The sequence below is a fragment of the Peromyscus californicus genome, unplaced genomic scaffold (genome assembly GCF_007827085.1).
Source record: "Peromyscus californicus insignis strain IS unplaced genomic scaffold, ASM782708v3 Scaffold_18__1_contigs__length_77618521, whole genome shotgun sequence".
Lineage (NCBI taxonomy): Eukaryota > Metazoa > Chordata > Mammalia > Rodentia > Cricetidae > Peromyscus > Peromyscus californicus.
In genome coordinates this window covers 71041774-71060270 of record NW_026294480.1, presented here as the reverse complement: position 1 = coordinate 71060270, position 18497 = coordinate 71041774, and the positions used below count along the sequence as shown (strand labels likewise).

The 18497-nt window shown below is 40.6% G+C and overlaps 1 protein-coding gene across 1 annotated transcript in view; it reads right to left on the bottom strand.

Moving 5' to 3' along the window:
• Positions 1–16216, bottom strand: part of Adgrv1 (adhesion G protein-coupled receptor V1) — a 546923-nt gene extending 530707 nt beyond the window's left edge. The window contains exon 1 of the mRNA XM_052743671.1: positions 16125–16216. The gene's annotated coding sequence lies outside the window, so the exon portion shown is untranslated. The remainder of the gene's footprint in view (positions 1–16124) is intronic.
• Between the last annotated feature and the right edge of the window lie 2281 nt (positions 16217–18497).

Genomic DNA, 18497 nt, shown 5'->3' with positions numbered 1-18497 from the left:
CACGCACACTTACTGATTATTATAAGTTAAACCCTGTGTTAAGTGTTACATGTACTATTTCTTCTAATCCTCATAACTACCTTTTTTTCTAGACAGATTTTGTTCATTATTTTTTATTGTTTGAGAATTTCATACATGCATATAACGTGTTTTGATCCAATCCAGTATCCATTCCCTTCTTTCCAACACACCCCCTCCCCGCCCCAGCTCCATGGCTCATAAAGTTCCACCTCTAGCTAAGAAGCTATTGTCAACTGATGGCTGCTGAGGGAAAGAAGTCAATCAGTCATCTTCAGGGATATAGCCCCCAAAAGGCTACTGATGCTCCAGTAGATGATGCTCCTACATCCATGTGAGTACAAGCTATGATGTGATAAAAAAACTGATGATTAGTTATGTATTCATTTTTAGACCTCCGTGGTCTGTAACAAGTATGAACTAGTCCACACCACCTATGGTGCCCATTTAACATCTGTTTCATTAATTTTTCAATGAAACTAAATACTCAAGATACCATGTACCAGGATGGTAAGAAATCCCATTTTCTTCTTGCAGCTCACCTACTTACATGCTGCAGAATTCCAGAGGTTATGCATTCCTAAAGGAGGTTCACAGCTGACCTCCTGCATCTGCCCAGACCTGCTATTGAGGACTGTTGCTCACCTGCCCCACCGCATCCAGCTGCTGGTGCAGTTAAGGATGAGCCTTCATGGAAGGACCTAGGCCACTTCTTTAGTGCGCCTTCAAGCCACAGGTCCATAAACAGCCTCTTCACCAAATGATTTTTACTTCATGCATACCAGTTTCAGACAGCTTAAATCTATTTATTATACAACTGGAGAACAATGTCCCTCTAGTTAATACCCCATGGAAGCAGATTCATAATTTCAGACAGAGACACTTCTTTCCCACAATTCCCAGTAAACTATGTGGTCTATACCATAGACTCTATAGAATCTGTTTTGGTTTCATTTCTGTTGTTGTGATAAAACACTCATACAAAAGCAAATTAGGAGCAAAACACACATCATGTTCAGACATAACATCAAAGTTCACATAGCAGACATGTGAGTTATTAAGCAATCAGATGACATTAGCTTCAGCTGCTCTGGGCTATGGTTCTATGACAGATCAGACCCCAAGCAAGAAAAGCCCACTTAAGCCCCTTATACCCTAGAATGATGAGAGATCACCACAAATAAATGTAAGCTACTCATCTTGCATTGGGTCATCAAGCAAACAAAATTAAGTCAAATCTCCATTTCAAATCCTACTATTTTAATATGTATTAATTCCTCAAATAAAATACAATATATGTCGTTTTAATTCTTACTATATAATATATAATTATTACTATATAATTTTTTCCACAGTTTCCATAATTCAATATGTTTTATATTGGTTATTTATGGTCCTCTTTTGAACCCCAGAATATTAGAAATTAGAACTCTGAAACTAATTCTTAAAACTAGGATTACATAATCTGTTTATTCTAACACTTGGACTGTGTTTATAAACCTTCAGAACTTAGTTCCAAACTAAGTACTGCAGTAATACTTGAAATTGGATGAGTTGATTCTCAATCTACAATCAAAGTGGGAAGCCTGAGGTTTCTTATGAGATCAAAGGAAGAAGCATCGCTCAGTGGGAACAATACAGGGAAGACAGCTGGGCCCGTGTTTACTCTTCCCTACCTGCTGCCTTCCTTGTCTTTCATGCTCCATCTTCTTCTCTGCTGCAATAATCACTGGTGTGAATAAGCTGTTATTCCCCTTCACACACACAAATGAATTCCACACGCTCCTTTGGAAGCTTTCATATCCTAACTTACCTGTGGAAAATATCCCCCAAGGTAAAGGAGGCCTGCATGGCTGTTTATTGTGTGTCCACAGTGACATCTATCATCTCTTAACTTTGCCTCAGCTGCTCTTATCAGAAACTGAAATACGAGGAGTCTTTTGCTAAGAAAGCAATGTGTCCCTCAGCCTTCCCTACTGTTATTTGCCTTTGCTCAACGGGTCCACGGAGCAGAACACAGTGAAGTTACAGCAACCTCTCCACCCTCCTTTTCTCTCCTGATAATCGCTACTTCCTTCGGTTCTAAAACTTAGGCTAAACTATTAAAATTTTTTCAAATATTTTAACTTTAATTATGAAAAAACGTTTGTGTCTGTGTTGGAGTATGAACTTGAGTGCAGTTGTTTGAAGATGCCAGAAGAGGACACTGGATTTCTGGGAACTGGAGTTACAAAGGAGATGGAGTTCGAGGTGGCTGAGAGGCAGCCACCTCGTCATGTAAGTGCTGGGAACCAATCTCAGGTTCTCTAAAAGAACATGCTCTTAATTACTGAGGCATCTCTCCAAGCCCAACAATTAAAATTTTTGAAAAGCAAAGGCCTTTATCATTTTTTAGGTGTGCTTGGAACCATGAGAATAACGAAGTGACCAAGGTAACTCCATCTTGTCCTGACCCCCTTTTGTGTCACCTTAGACACGTCTCAGCTCTCTACCCCGACAATGGCCACATCTTCCTTGACAATACATTTGAGATTGTCTGTGACCCTAACCATGGTCCCAGTGTATTAGCCAGGATAATTAATGTTGGTGCAGACTAAACATAAACTAACTGATAAATACATAAATCAAAATCAGTTGTCATGTTATGTCTGAAGTAACTACGATGTTCACCAAAACCGATATTGCAAGGTCACTCTGGCCCTCATCTAAGATGTGTGTAACTTCTCACATGGATCATTTCAACAACACATTCCTTTTCTTCTCCACCCAAATCCATAGCTCTATCCATGTTAGGTGGGCTAACGTGAATTGATTTACTTGAATTTCCCATAGAATGGGGGCTCACTCTCCCAATTCGTAGTCACGCTCCCTCAATTCCATGTTTCCTGCTCTCAGATTGTATTTCTAGACTTCCAGGATATAAAAAAAAAGACAGCAATACAAAAAGGGCCCAAAAGGACAGGTGGTGCCTTGCTCTTTCTCGGGTCATACCTCCATGAGTCACTGCTACCGTCGTCCTCAGGTTGTTCTGGGGTTGTCCTCCCACTGAGCAGGTGGCCAGCCTCCTTTTCTGCACTGTTGCCACAGGGAAGGAGGCCATACGTGACAGGCTTTCTCATCTCTGGCCCTGACCTCTCCATTCACTACACTCTATTTTATAACCGTCTTCACAGTTTATAGTTCCAGCTTAAATTCTCTACTTCATTCCAGACTCAGGTCTCTAAAGGATTATTTGCTATCTCCAGTTAGAAAAACATTTTAATCTAAATTTTATTTTCTGGATATTATGACTTATTGATATGGCTCCAAGATTAAAACTTTATAAAACTCCTCATTTTCATTCACCTACTGCTTCCTTTCCCGACGGAAAACAATACTTAATAAACAGACTTCTAGATTGATGTTTTTATGATGTTGTGTGCCTGAGCCTAGGTGTCATCAAACAGCACAAAACAAAGGGGGTACGTCTAATGATGATATAATCACAAAAGAATTATTTCTAGTAGCTTTAGAATATAGTATTTAATACTTTTGATAGAGTGTTACTAACAGCAAATGCAGTGGCAAAGGAAGCTTATACTTCATTCAGCATCCTCAATAATATCAATATCATGTTGAAATCAAATTATTTGTTTTAGAGTGTAGATTTTAGAGCCACATTTTGCTCACTGCATTATGTATTTTTGAAGCTTCAGATATTATAGGATCCAGCAAGTATTATAACTATAATTCTTGCTTGATAACTGTTGTATTATATGTAATTTTACTGTTAAAGCTAAAACCTTCCTTTTTGATTAGACAGAAAAGGGAAAGTGCTGTGGAATGTCATTCTGTGTGCTGTGAATATGTGTTACTCTGATTGGTTAATAAATAAAATGCTGATTGGCCAGTAGCCAAGCAGGAAGTATAGGCCCGATAAGAAAAGGAGAATTCTGGGAGGAGGAAGGGCTGAGTCAGGAGTCACCAGCCAGATACAGAGGAAGCAAGATGATAAGGCAGAACTGAGAAAAGGTACCAAGCCACATGGCTAGAGATAAATAAAAATTATGGGTTAATTTAAATGTAAGAGCTAGTCAGTAATAAGCCTGACCTAATGGCCAAGCAGTGATAATTAATATAAGCCTCTGTGTGCTTACTTGGGGGATGTGAGTGGGAGAGATTTGTCCTTACCGCAGGGCCCAGGCAGGACCATAGAAAAACTTCCAACTACAAGCAAGTAATAATTATAAATGAGAAAAGAAATTATATAAAGCCTCTTCAAATTTGACTATTATCACCTCATGACTGTCTCAAGTACAAAATGTTCCCTGGCTTTTTCCATTGAAATGCCTTAGAAATAACAACAACTCAGTAGTAACAAGCGTCACTGATGCCCAGAGTTTTGTCTCTAACACCATTTCTCAGGAAAATGAACAAAGGTTTACTAGAAGAGAACTGATGTCTGGGAGGGAAATACACAAGAGTCAGCAGTGAAGCTATTGAAGATTAATGGAAGTCACATGAAGAAGGCCCAAGAGGAACGTGAAAGAATTCACGTTTGTTTGTTTAATTTGTGTGTGCATGTGCATGTGAGTGCTCACATACCCTGAGAATGTTGAAAATCTCTGACACAGTCTTGAAAACTAAAAGATGGCACGCAGGTACAGGGCTGTACACATTCTCGTGAAAGACCTGTGAAGGCCCAAACCTCTTACTTTGTTTGGCTTTGTGAGAAAAGAGAGAGCAAGGCTCAGGTAGAGCTGTCAAGTGCCTACATAGTTGAGCATGCTCATAGAACTCTTCAGAAACCCAAGACCTGCTGCTCTGGGGGACTTCAGGAAATCTCTGTCTGATTATTCATTGGCAAAATCCACCAAGACAAGATATAGTGATCACACATAAAAAAGAACATACACTTCAGAAATTTCTTCAAAGAGTCACTAAATAGGCCACCAACAAGTCCACATTCTGATTCTTAAGGCCAAAGATTATATTACTTAAAATGGCCAATTTTCAACCACAGCAAAACCCACTAGACGTAAATAAGAAGTGTAGCTAACACACAAGGACAGAGATGAGTAATCAATATGAACTAACCTTAGGGAACAACCTAAATGTCAGACTGACTATACCAAAACTACATCAGTTCTAAATCCTTTCCAAAGACTTCGGAAGCCGTGTCTATATAACTAAAGAGTAGGATAATAATTTCTTACTGTACTAGTTTGCTTTCTGTTGATGAGATACAATACTGGCCAAAGCAAACCTTGGGAAGAAAGGGACTATTTCACTAAACAAGTCACAGTCTATCATTGAGAAAATCCAAGGCAGGAACTGAAGCAGAAACTGCAGAAGAATGCTGTTTATAGGCTTGCTCTCTCTGGCTTGTTCAGCTACACTCCTTAAACAGCCCAGGGGTAGCACCACCCACAGTGGGCTGGACTCTTTCCCCACAGACATGCCCATAGGTCAATTCGAGGAGGCATTTCTCCAAGGTCCCCTCTTTCCAGGTGCTTCAAGTTGACAACCAAAATTAGCCATCACACTCGCCAAATGAAGAGTAATAAAAAGTTTAAAATTATTTATGAAAAGAAAGAAAAATCAGAAATTCTGGAGTTGGGAAAAAAACTAGTAACTCCATTAAATAGTTAAAACATTTGGGGAATTCAAAAGCTGATTTACAAACTTAAAAGCAGGAGAGCAAATTAATGAACTTGAAAATTAGTGAAGCTATCTAGTCTTGAGAATAGAAAATAAAAGGAGAAAAATAAATGACTTCAGTCCTGTCATACAACATTAAACACACTACAAACACCTAGCAGAGTTCCAGAAGATAAGGAACAGATATGTTAGGGAATGTTTGAAGCATCACAATTTGATGAAAACCACTGATTGATCTACATGCCTGAACAGCTCAAAATATTTCAGCTAAAACAAGCCCAAAGAGACCCATGTATACCTATAAAACTAGTAATAAGCTGCCAAAATCAATAAAGGGAGGAACTGGAAAGCAGGAAGTAGCCCATAATCACATAAGATCCTGATTTACGTCTGTCTTCTCATGAAAAACCAAGGTTGATGAACTTAAAGTGCTGGAAGAAACAGATCATGAAGAATTTATAAGGAAATCTATAAGGAAAAATCACGTTCAATTGAAGATGAAAGTAAGACATACACAGATGAGCAAAAACTACAAGAATCTGGAAACCCACCCATCCTCTGAAACCACAGCTGCTCCCTGAGACACAGATTCCATTAGCTCCAAATGGACCAAGAGGTGAGTGACTGTTCTTCCAGCTGGTAACCGCAGCCTCTAGGCCTTAGGCCCAGGGGTACAACCTATGGCCCCAGTCCCCCACCCATTGCAGCCCCAGTTGCAGGCCAGCAGGCAAGAATCCTGCACGTAGGCCTGATCACCACCACCCCCATCAGACCCTGTAATCTAAAGGCCCTACTCAGTCCCCCAAACCCACCCACCCCGAGACCACAGGTGCTCCCTGAGACACAGACTCTGCCAGCTCCAACTGGACCAAGAGCAGCTCCCTGAGATACAGACACCATTTGCACTGATTGGAGGAAGAGATGGGTAGACACCGGTGTTAAGAATACATTCAACAACATAAAGAGCAATGTGGCAGCACGAGAACCTAGCAATTCTAATACAGCAAGTCCTGAGCATCCCAACGCAGAAGAAGCAGAAGAAAATGACCTTAAAAATGACTTTATGAAGATGATAGAGGCCTTTAAAGAGGAAATGAAAAATTCGCTTGAAATCAAGGAAAAGACAAACAAAAAATTGGAAGAAATCAATAAATCCTTTAAAGAACATCAAGAAAATCAAGAAAAAGCAACCAAACAGGTGAAGGAAACAGTTCAAGACTTGAAAACTAAAATAGAGACGATAAAGAAGACACAAAACGAGGGGATGCTGTAAATACAAAACCTGAGTAAATGTGTTCATTTACTACAGATGCAAGCATAACCAACAGAATGCAAGAGATGGAAGAGAGAATCTCTGGCATTGAAGATACAATGGAGGAAACAGATTCGTCAGTCAAAGAAAACACTAAAGCCAACAAAATCATAGCACAACACGTCCAGGAAATCTGGGACACCATGAAAAGACCAAACCTAAGAATAGTAGGGATAGAAGAAGGAGAAGAATACTAACTCAAAGGCACAGAACATATATTCAACAAAATCAGAGAAGAAAACTTTCCCAACAGAAAGAAGGAAACACCTATGAAGATACAAGAAGCTTACAGAACACCAAATAGACTGGACCAAAAAATAAAGTCCCCCTCACCACATAATAATCAAACCACTAAACATACAGAATAAAGAAAAAATATTAAGAGATGCAAAGGAAAAAGACCAAGTAACATATAAAGGCAGAATACATCAAAAAAATCATCCCCCATATTCAAGAGGTCTTCACTCCAGAGATTCAGGGATGGTTCAACATACAAAAATCTGTCAATGTGATCCATCATATAAACAAACAAACTGAAAGAAAAAATATGATCATCTCATTACATGCTGAAAAAGCCTTTGATAAAATCCAATACCCCTTCATGATAAAAGCCTTGGAGAGATCAGGAATACAATGGACATACCTAAACATAATAAAGGCAAATTACAGCAAGCCGACAGCCAACATCAAATTAAATGGAGAGAAACTCAAAGCAATTCCACTAAAATCAGGAAGAAGACAAGGCTGTCCACTCTTTCCATATCTGTTCAATATAGTACTCGAAGTTTTAGCTAGAGCAATAAGACAACAAAAGGAGATCAAGGGGATACAAATTGCAAAGGAAGCAGTCAAACTTATGCTATTTGCAGATGATATGATAGTATACATAAATGACCCTAAAAATTCTACCAAGGAACTCCTACAGCTGATAAAAACCTTTAGTAATGTGGCAGGATACAAGATTAACTCAAAAAAAAAAATCAGTAGCCCTCCTATATACAAATGATAAATGGGCCAGAAAGAAATCAGAGAAACGTCACCCTTTACAATAGCCACAAATAATATAAAATACCTTGGGGTAACTCTAACTAAGCAAGTGAAGAACCTGTATGAAAAAAACTTTAAGTCCCTGGAGAAAGAAATTGAAGAAGATGTCAGAAAATGGAAAGATCTCCCATGCTCATGAATAGGTAGAACCAATGTAATAAAAATGGCAATCTTCCAAAAGCAATCTATGGTTTCAATGCAATCCCCATCAAAATCCCAACACAATTCTTCACAAACCTGGAAAGAACAATACTCAACTTCATATGGAAAAAATTAAAAACCCAAGATAGCTAAAACAATCCTTTACAATAAAGCTATTGCATGCAGTCAAACTTGGTGGCATCACAATCCCTGACTTCGAACTCTACTATTGAGCTATAGTAATAAAAAAACAGCTTGGCATTAGCATAAAAACCGACATGTGGACCAATGGAATTGAACTGAAGACCTTGACATTAATCCACACAAGTATGAACACCTGATTTTTGACAAAAAAGCCAAGACTGTATAACGGAAAAAAAGAAAGCATCTTCAACAAATGGTGCTGGCATAACTAGATGTCAATATGTAGAAGATCACAAATAGATCCATATCTCTCACCATGCACAAAACTCAAGTCCAAGTGGATCAAAGACCTCAACATAAATCCAGTTACACTGAACTTGATAGAAGAGAAAGTAGCCTAGAACGCATTCGCACAAGAGACCACTTCCTAAATATAACATCAGTAGCACAGACACTGAGAGCAACAATTAATAAATGGGACCTCCTGCAACTGAGAATCTTCTATAAGGCAAAGAACGTGGTAAATAAGACAAACCAACAGCCTACAGAATGGGAAAAGATCTTCACCAACCCCACATCTGACAGAGGGCTGATCTCCAAAATATATACAGAACTCAAGAAACCAGACATCAAAATACCAAACAATCCAATTTAAAAAACAGGTTACAGAGCTAAACAGAGAATTCTCAACAGAAGAATCTCAAATGGCTGAAAGACATTTAAGGAATTGCTCGACATCCTTAGTCATCAGGGAAATGCAAATCAAAACGACTCTGAAATATCATCTTACATCTGTCAGAATGGCTAAGATCAAAAACACTGATGACAGCTTATGTTGGAGAGGATGCGGAGCAAGGGTAACACTCCTCCACTGGTGGTAGGAGTGCAAACTTGTACAGCCACTTTGGAAATCAGCATGGGTGACTTCTCAGAAAATTGGGAATCAATCTTCCTCATGACCCAGCTATACCACTCTTGGGCATATATACCCAAAGGATGCTCAATCATACAAGGATACTTGCTCAACTACGTTTGTGGTTTTGTTCTTTTCAGTATTGTGGGTTGAATGCAGGGCTCTGCACATACTTAGATTAATAACTGAATTTGATTGCTGCAGGTTATCTCCAGGGCAACTGACAAAATAAATGAAAACAAGATAATAAAGGGAGCAACTGTGTGACTGAGACACTTCTGGGAAAATACCTTTTTCAAATAAAAGGCAGCAGAGGGGGACCAGGTGAGGGTAGGTGACAGGCATTAATCCTATCATATCAATAATGACATTAAACATGAGTACAGAATGCAGTACAGTGTCACAGCTAAGTTTCTTAAATGCTTTTTTTAGGACAAAATCATAATCTCTTCAAGCAATTATGTATAGACATTGCACAGCCAAATGGAAATGAAAGTGGGTAAACCCCAAATTCATACCACATAAACAATTAACACAAAATTGTAATAAGATGTAAGAGATAAAGCTATAAAACTAAGGTGAAAGCCCTTGTAATAAATCTCTGTGGCCTTGGATAAGGGAATGGTGTCATAGAAAAGATAACAAAACACAAGAAATTTTTAAAAAGTACATAAATCAACTCATTAAAGCTTTAGTTCCCTCCTGCGCTCCCAAGGGACAAGGACACAATCAAGAAAGGAAAAGTAGAAGTCTGTACAGTGACAGAAACAGTCACAGTGACACATCTGGTGTGAAATTCTTCTCCAGAGTTCTCCAACAGCTTCTACAAATCAATAAAAATAACCCAATAACCCAATTTGTAAAATAGCAGAGGACTTGATAAAAATAGTTCTCCCAAGAAGCTACGAGCCACATGAAAAAAAAAGTCACTATTGATGTGGGAAATTGATCAAAACTACAAAGAAATTACACTTTACACCTAGTACGATGGCTAAAATTTAAAAATAAAATAAAACCTTTTAGCATGGACTAAAGAAATGAATATTAATACATTGGTGAAAAAAATGCAAATGCAAAGTGGCATGCACACACTTTGAAAACTGCCAACAACTCTTCAAAAAGTAAGACATAGGCCAATCAACAACCAAAGCGCACACCACCCCTAAGTCTATCGCCATAAAAGCTGAAAAGTGCCAAAAAAAAAAAGCGCCGGGCGGTGGTGGCACACGCCTTTAATCCCAGCACTCGGGAGGCAGAGCCAGGCGGATCTCTGTGAGTTCGAGGCCAGCCTGGTCTCCAAAGCGAGTTCCAGGAAAGGCACAAAGCTACACAGAGAAACCCTGTCTCGGAAAAAAAAAAAAAAAAAAAAAAAAACTGAAAAATGGATACCCTCACACACACACACACACACACACAAAACTGTACACAGATATTACACAGCAGCATAATAGTCACAAAGTAGAAACAACAAAACACCCATCAATTGGTAAATAATAAATGAAAGCTATACCCATACAGTAGAGTATTGTTGGGCATTAAGTAAAAAGTGCAGGGACATGGGTGACTCTTTAAAAACATGCTAAGTGTCAGAGACTAGACACAAAAACTTAATCACTGTAAACTAGATCTCAATGTTTAAAAGAGAAATGTGTGCTTCTCTCCTTCCCCTGTGCTTCCTTCAACAATCCAGTGAGCTGTAAATAACATGTTTGGGACAAGACCTGGATGTTTCTTGCTTCCGTGCCTGTGATCTGAGGTACCATCAAGCCCACTCCTTGACCTGTCAGTACTGTCTCTCCTCTGTCACACTTTTTCTAGAACTATCCCAAGTCTAGTTGACCGGTCTTCAGATGACGGGGAGCCCTCTTCATACCACACACATTCATCAGCAGTAGCAATTAGTTGAAGGACGTACAAAAGCTCTAAGGGAAGCGGCACTTAGAGCTTTATAAGCACAGATTGACAATACAGGGAATGGGTAACTATCTCATGGAGTTTCCCAAAATTGTCCTGATGGCCCGCAAGGCTTCTAACTAAAACACCTCCCTTGTCTCCTTTCAGTGGGCCAATATCTGAAGAATAATTATATTGTTTTATCTCCAAATATGTGCATAAATATAAACATGCAAAAGCAGGAAGTGACTGAAAAGATGAGCTGAACCAAACTGTTGTCCCATGACTTGGATTAAAGGCTAACATGGGCCCAATCATCCTCACAAGAGGATCACCATACATGCAGTGTTTCCTACAGAGGGGTGTGAGGAGAAAGGTGAAGCATGGTAACATTACAGAATTACCAGAATTCATGACCAAAGAAGCTAACAAAATCCTATTTTCAATTAGCACAGAGACACAAAACCTTGAAATTTCCCAAAAATTTCCTCAGAGCATGAGTTCACTTGTTAGAACATTTAAGAATCTTTTCCCCTTTTACTCATATCCCTTTACAGAATACAGCTCTTTCCCAAAGAGAGTAAATTTAGTACCAAATAATTGCTTCGTCACTGTCAATTGTGTCATGTTAGCTCAATGGTGGCAGTATACATCCCCTTTATGTGTGGTGCATGCTGCACACAGAAATAAACTAACAATGACACACAAGTGCCCTTTTAGAGTTAGAATTTATATAAGGCTATTTTACATCTTTCAACTATGCCACACATAAAGATGGCTATTTATAATTATAATTATCCCCTCATTAGCTTGACATTTAATTTTCCTTGCCCTATGGCACCCTACAGTTGAAGGCAAGGAAAACTCTGGGTTGATTAGTTATTTAAGACCAGCAACAATAACTATGCTGGAGAGAAGGCTACTTGGAGAGGATTATATAAGACCTAGCACTCAACGGCCACAGACAGAGAACAGCAAATTATAAACCCGACTACTTCATTGCATGTAACCAAATGGGCTAGTTGAAATGCTAATTGCCTTTCAGGAAAACCAAAGACAGACAGGGGACCTTGTGCTTCAGAGAGTGCAATGCGTTTTCACTCCACGTCCGTACCCTTGGCTTGCTGGGAATTATTTGAAATCTATTCATAAAGGTAGCTGTTTCCATAACCTTTAAGATGTGGGAAATTTACTTAGTCCCCCCCACACCCCCCCCACCCCCCCCCACCCCCCCCCACCCCCCGCCAGCCCGGCACTTCAGATAACGCGGATGTGCCAAGATGTGAAGAGACCATTGGCTCAAAGCCACGTTAAGCCCCTAATAAAGAAAACATGAAAGGAGTCTGTGCTCAAGTATGTGACATAAACTGAGAAACTTTACCTAGGGAAAAGTTTTGAATAACAAACTCATGAAATTAATTTTTAAAAAAACTATCTTTAAAACACTTTTTAAATGTAATTACACTCGTAGGTACAAGGAGAGTGCTCTCAGTGCCTCTCTTTTAGAGAACCCAGCCTCCTTTTATAACCTGATAATTTTGTATTATTCCAAATTTCATTTATGGACAGTTACTCCAACAGTCACTATCTCCCTATTATGTGAAGGCTTCACTCTAGGTGTTCAGAGTCACTAACAGTGAGTGAGAAGTGTCCTCTAAGCATCTTGCCCTCCCTTTGAGGTACAGCCAGACTTCCGCCCGACTGCACAAGAAAAGAGCCTGTGACCACCTGCCCAGCAGCTGGGGGTGACTTGGTCTGGTACATTTTAAAGTGGATAGTGTGTCACAGTGGAGTCAGAAAACACAGCCTTTGTGCTGCAAGCTTCCAGGGCCCCGGCTCTACCCTGCTCTGCTGCCCCACCATCAGGCCAACAGAGCTGGGGTGCTGGGACTTCCTTCCTGTGTGGCCTGACAACCCGGCTTACGGGGAGCCCTCCCTATACACAAAGATGTTGCTTGTGCATGCCAATGGAGAAATCAATTTCTTGTATTGTTCTGCACGGTTTGTTAGCAATATGCTTATTTTCATTTCCCAACGTTTATTGATATATCTGAATGGGAACGACAGAACACTAAGACTAAACTGAACTTTAAGCCATAAACGATTTTCAATAAATTATGGTGCTCTCACCCTGATTCAACAGGAGTTAGCAGGAGAATAGCATCTCAGTGGTTTTCTCCAGTGTTTAATGAGGCAGGTTATGGTGACTTGTATTCATTACACTGTTTGAACTTCCCACATGATTTTACGTTGTCTTGACTATTGTATAACCTAACAAAACTATGGCTGGAGCTCAGTACACTGTGGCATCTGTGAGTCAACGACCCACCTCCCAGAAAGCAAAAGCTGTGACTGCACCCTGCCTGTTTCATCCTTCCAGCCTAAGCACAAACCGTTGTTGCAGACAGACAGACAGACAGCAGGGCATTGCTTCAGCAGATGAACAACTTTGCCACACCCTATACTAGAGGACGGAACAACAGGTGCTGCACTTCAAGATTTTCTTTCTAATGGGCACAAACTTGACAGTTTTTTTTTTTGATAAAAGGGCATCAATATAAAAAGGCTATGCATGGAGTGACATCTGTGAATGACAATAAATTAATGAGCAAGTTTACCCATTGAGGCATGTCAGTTTACAGATGAAGGGATTGCCCAGTTGGCCGAAATGAAAATAGAATGTGTGACCTTAACTGGTTCTCAACTTTTCTGAGTTCTACTTTCTTCACATACAAATTAAAAGGAGCCTGTCCAGTTTGGCTCTAAGGCTTTTCCTGGTGCTTCAGGAGTTCCTCTGTTCCTCCCACAGAGATTAAGACAAGAAAGTATTTTAGCAGGTGGAGAAATTCTCCCACGACACAGATGTTTCTGCCTTAGTTACTTCTGGAAGTCAAAATCATAATTTGTGGCTAATTATAAAGTTAATCTGTTTAAAGAGTGTAACAGAATTCCTGGCATATTGCATGCGGGGTAAATGCAGCACACCATCCCCATTCATCATGAGAATGTAAACAAAGCGTTCAGTCACAGCTAACTGCTGTGACTCCCCTTCTCCCACGGCACAGCGTCCCTCATTGTCTTGAGCATGGGCACCTCCAAGGGGAAAGACAGCTGATATTCTTTGGTGTAACATGACCTTCTGCTCTTTCACATTATTTCTAACAATTATTTTTATTTCTATAAGAACATTTATACCCCCAAATACTATCTCATATTATTATTCTATGACATTTAAATACAATAGGAATTCACTAGCATGAAATTAAATTATTTTCTTAAATAGTGTGAATTTTAACTAACACATTATTCCTACATCTGAGGCCATCAAGACTTGATGTTCTCACATGGTTAGACTTTGTCTCACTGTGGACACACAGTATAGTCCAATTTCTTCAGTCTATAGGCAGATTAAACTTTTGTTCCTAATATTCAGCATAATGTAGGTGTGAAGAGTACTCAAGAAAGACCATTGATTAGGTCTTAATAACTGAACATTTGAAGCAGAGATCTTGAAAGCTAGCCTCAGTGACATTGTCTTGGAATTAGGATAACACTCTCCAGTTTATGATAGTGATAGGTCAAATAAGATCTTTATAAAGGACTTCACAGTGCTCACCATATAATGTCTTTCAATAAAGAATTATATATAATATATAATATATATATATATTACATATATCCATCATGGAAATCTAATCATTCAATCATATTTTGCTTGGGTGCATTATATATTGCTTGGTTTGTTTTTTTTTTTAAGATACATTTTTGAGTGATGTAATGTTTAGCTGGACTAAATCTTTGCAATCACCTATTCCAATAACTTTATTTTATAAGTGAAGAAACCAAGATCTAGAAGAACATTTTCATGGTTTTTATGTCCAAAGTGATTGTAAGTTGTGGTAGCACCAGAATGTAATACCTAATCACATGCATTTATTTTAACAATTCAGAATGTATTTGTAAACTTGTGAGAGTTTACTCTGTAACCTAGGAAACCGCCCAGCACTCAACTCTGGTACCCACGTCCTGGTAAACATCTACTCCTGCTTTTCTTCTTTACTGTCTTCGCCTCTTTGTTTCTTTGATGTAGTTCTTTTATTAAACGGCACACAAAGGAAGAACGTTCACTTCAGGAATAGAAGGTGGTTGTAACTCTCACAGGAATTTTTCAAGCAGCGCTAAACCAGTTAAGCGCTTTTCCTGTCAGGAATTAAAATCTTAATACCAGTTTCTAAGAATGTGCAGCTTACTTAGAAACACATTGTGTACATTTTTAAACAAGACTATAGATTTTGTAAAAAGGTGGCTTACACAAGTTATATACAAGTTAATGTTGCACTTTAAAGTTATTCTCCAATAAAAACAAAGTAGTCAGGAAATTTAAAATATACAAGATATATGTGTATATACATATACACATGTATAATTTTTACACTCTAGGCTAATTTCAGACTCCTTGACAATAATATATTTTTCTGAAATTTCCTGATGCAGTGAGTATCTGGGAACATCAGCAAGACTCCTTAAATTTACCTCGGTCTTCCATGAAGAAGTTTTATCGACCGCGTGCAGCTCTTGACCAATTATTTTTCTGGGCCAACTTTGAAACTAGACTTTAGGTTTCAATTGGGCAGAAAGAGAAAAAACGGAAACTTCACTCTGCTCATTCCAGGCTCCCCTTCTCTGAGATAGCAGCTTTGGGGGCAGCTATGCAAAGCCGCAGCCTTGTGTGGACGGCAGGCACCGGGCAGCTGTCCCGTTACCCGCTGCCCGCCACCAGCCTGTCCGAGCCACCACGGCCCGCCCGCCCTCCAGCTCGCCCGCCCTCCAGCTCGCCCGCCCGCCCTCCAGCTCGCTCGCCGGCTCGCCCGCCCGCCCTCCCGCTCGCCCGCCGGCGCTCGCTCCCACCTCCAGCAACAGGTGCAGCAGCGGCTGCTCGGGAACCGCCTATAGGATGCTGTCGCGCTCTCCGACCCACTGGATTTCCCGGGGCACCAACCCCAAGTCATATCCTACCTGGCTCTGGGGTCCCCGCCAGTGCCGGGCCTCCCTTCCCACAGCCAGCGCCGCCCCTCTGCAGTGTCCCCGTCCTCCGCCGCTAATCCTTTCCCGCACCGTCCTGCAGGCTTGGGGCTTCACACCCACCCCGTCTCCCCCACACACACCCCTCTCCCCGGTTCCTCTGCTCCAATAGGACTTCTCCCCGGGGCTGGGCTCACCTGATCGGCCGAGCGGGGGTGGCCGCGCACGGCAGCGCGCCCTCCTCTGCGCAGCGGGCAGCCAGGTCGCACTCTGGCGCCGCGAACCCCCCGCCTTGGCCATGGCTAATGGACTCTTCCAGCCGTGGGCGCCGAGGCTGACCTGCCTGAGCGCAGGAGCGCCTGTCCCAGCACCGTGCTCGCCCCGCGGATCCCAGGGCGCTGGACTTTGTAGTTGCCCCTAGGGTGCAAGGACCAGTGGCTGAGCGAGTCTTCTTTCCAAGAGAATCGTGTTTGCCCAGTCTTGCGCCCTTCCCAAAAGGATGTTTCTTTTACCATCGATTGAAGCCTCTCTCAGACGTTCACTCTGAGCATTCACTAGTGAATTGTAGCAATGAAAGCTGTATCTCTGCAAAGGCTTACGAAGGGAGGGCTCAGGTCCACATCTGCGTCATCTCATGAAAACTGTATTCACACCTACCTCACCGCTTCAAGGATTAAGGGAATCCGGTGATGTCTGAAGTGCATCTCTACAGCACACGGGGCACGTAGTTTTTGTTTTGTTTTTTGTTTTAAGTCGTCATTCCCCCCCCAACCCCCAGACTTAGACATGAAGGCCTCAGAGTATTGATCAGCCATGGGCGTTATTAGAACAAATGCAGCGTCTTTCTAAAACCACTAAAACTTAGATCCCTAGTCCAAACCTCTGCCTCTACTTTTCTTTTTTTTTTTTTTTTTTCTTTTTTTTTTTTTCTTTTTTGGTTTTTCGAGACAGGGTTTTTCTGTGCAGCTTTGCACCTTTCCTGGAATTCACTTTGGAGACCAGGCTGGCCTCGAACTCACAGAGATCCGCCTGCCTCTGCCTCCCAAATGCTGGGATTAAAGGCGTGCGCCACCACTGCCCCAATGAGAGAAGCAAATTTAAGAACAGATTGAGTGCCCGGCGGTAGTGGCGCACGCCTTTAATCCCAGCACTCAGGAGGCAGAGGTAGGTGGATCTCTGTGAGGCCAGCCTGATCTACAAAGTGAGTTCCAGGAAAGGCGCAAAGCTATACAGAGAAACCCTGTCTCAAAAAAACCAAAAAAAAAAAAAAAAAAAAGAAAAAGAAAAAAGAAAAGAAAAAAGAAAAAGAACAGATTGAGTGGCTAAGTGAAATATAAAGAGAGTCAGGTCGAGGATCCTAGGTGCCTTGTCAATTAATCTAAATAGAATAAACTTTAAGTAACAAACTGTGATCCGGGGCTACTAAGGTATTATGGACTGTTGCTGAGCGTCTCATCTCAAGATTGCAAAACTCATCAAAGGCAACATTAGGCAAAACAGTCCTTGTACACAAACTGTGGGAGCTGGAAATGGCCCCCAGCATGGCCCTACAAAAAGTAAGAGCAACCTGGAATATCAAAGCTCCTGAAGGACCTTGCATAGGCGTCACTACAAAGACTAGAACTGCTTCTAGAAGTGGCAAATGAAGCAGACACAGATAGGCATGCTTACTCAGTTCTGCAGCATAATAGCAAGAGTTAAAATAATGGCTGTTATCCAGATAATCATAATGCAAAACAAAATAGTAAAATTAGAAAACTGTTTTGGCTTGGTTTGTTTTGCTGATTACTGAAAATGTTTCAAACTCGGTCCTTGTAGGTCAAATAGTCTTAGTCCTTATTTCACTAAGCCTTATCATTAAGCACAACATGCATATTTTCTCTGGGAATGACATTTTCCTAACAGCAAAATGAAAATTTATTCTCTTAATTCCTTTACTTCAGGAAGTAAGTGATTCACTAACGATAATCATTGAGTGTTTAGGATACAGAAGAAATTGGAAGGCACTGTGGGAAAAAACAGCAATCACAGATATGGTACTGAATTAATTAAGCTTTGCATCCTTGAAATGCAAAGGTGAAAATTCAGTCAACTCAAAATCAGAATATGATAAAAAAAAAAAAAATGCAAAGCCAAAAGCTTCCCAGGCCAGGAAGTTTCCACCATGTCCGAGAGGTTTCCACCAGGGCAACAAGACACTGGAGCCAGTCAACTTAGAAAGAGAAAGGCTTTGTTTGGGCTCGTTTTCTGAGGTTCCCACCAATGATCTGTTGGCCCCATGGTTTTAGATCTAAGTTAAGGTAGCACACAGCAAAAAAAAAAAAAAAAAAAAAGAGGGGCTGGAGATGGCTCAGCCGTTAAGAACAC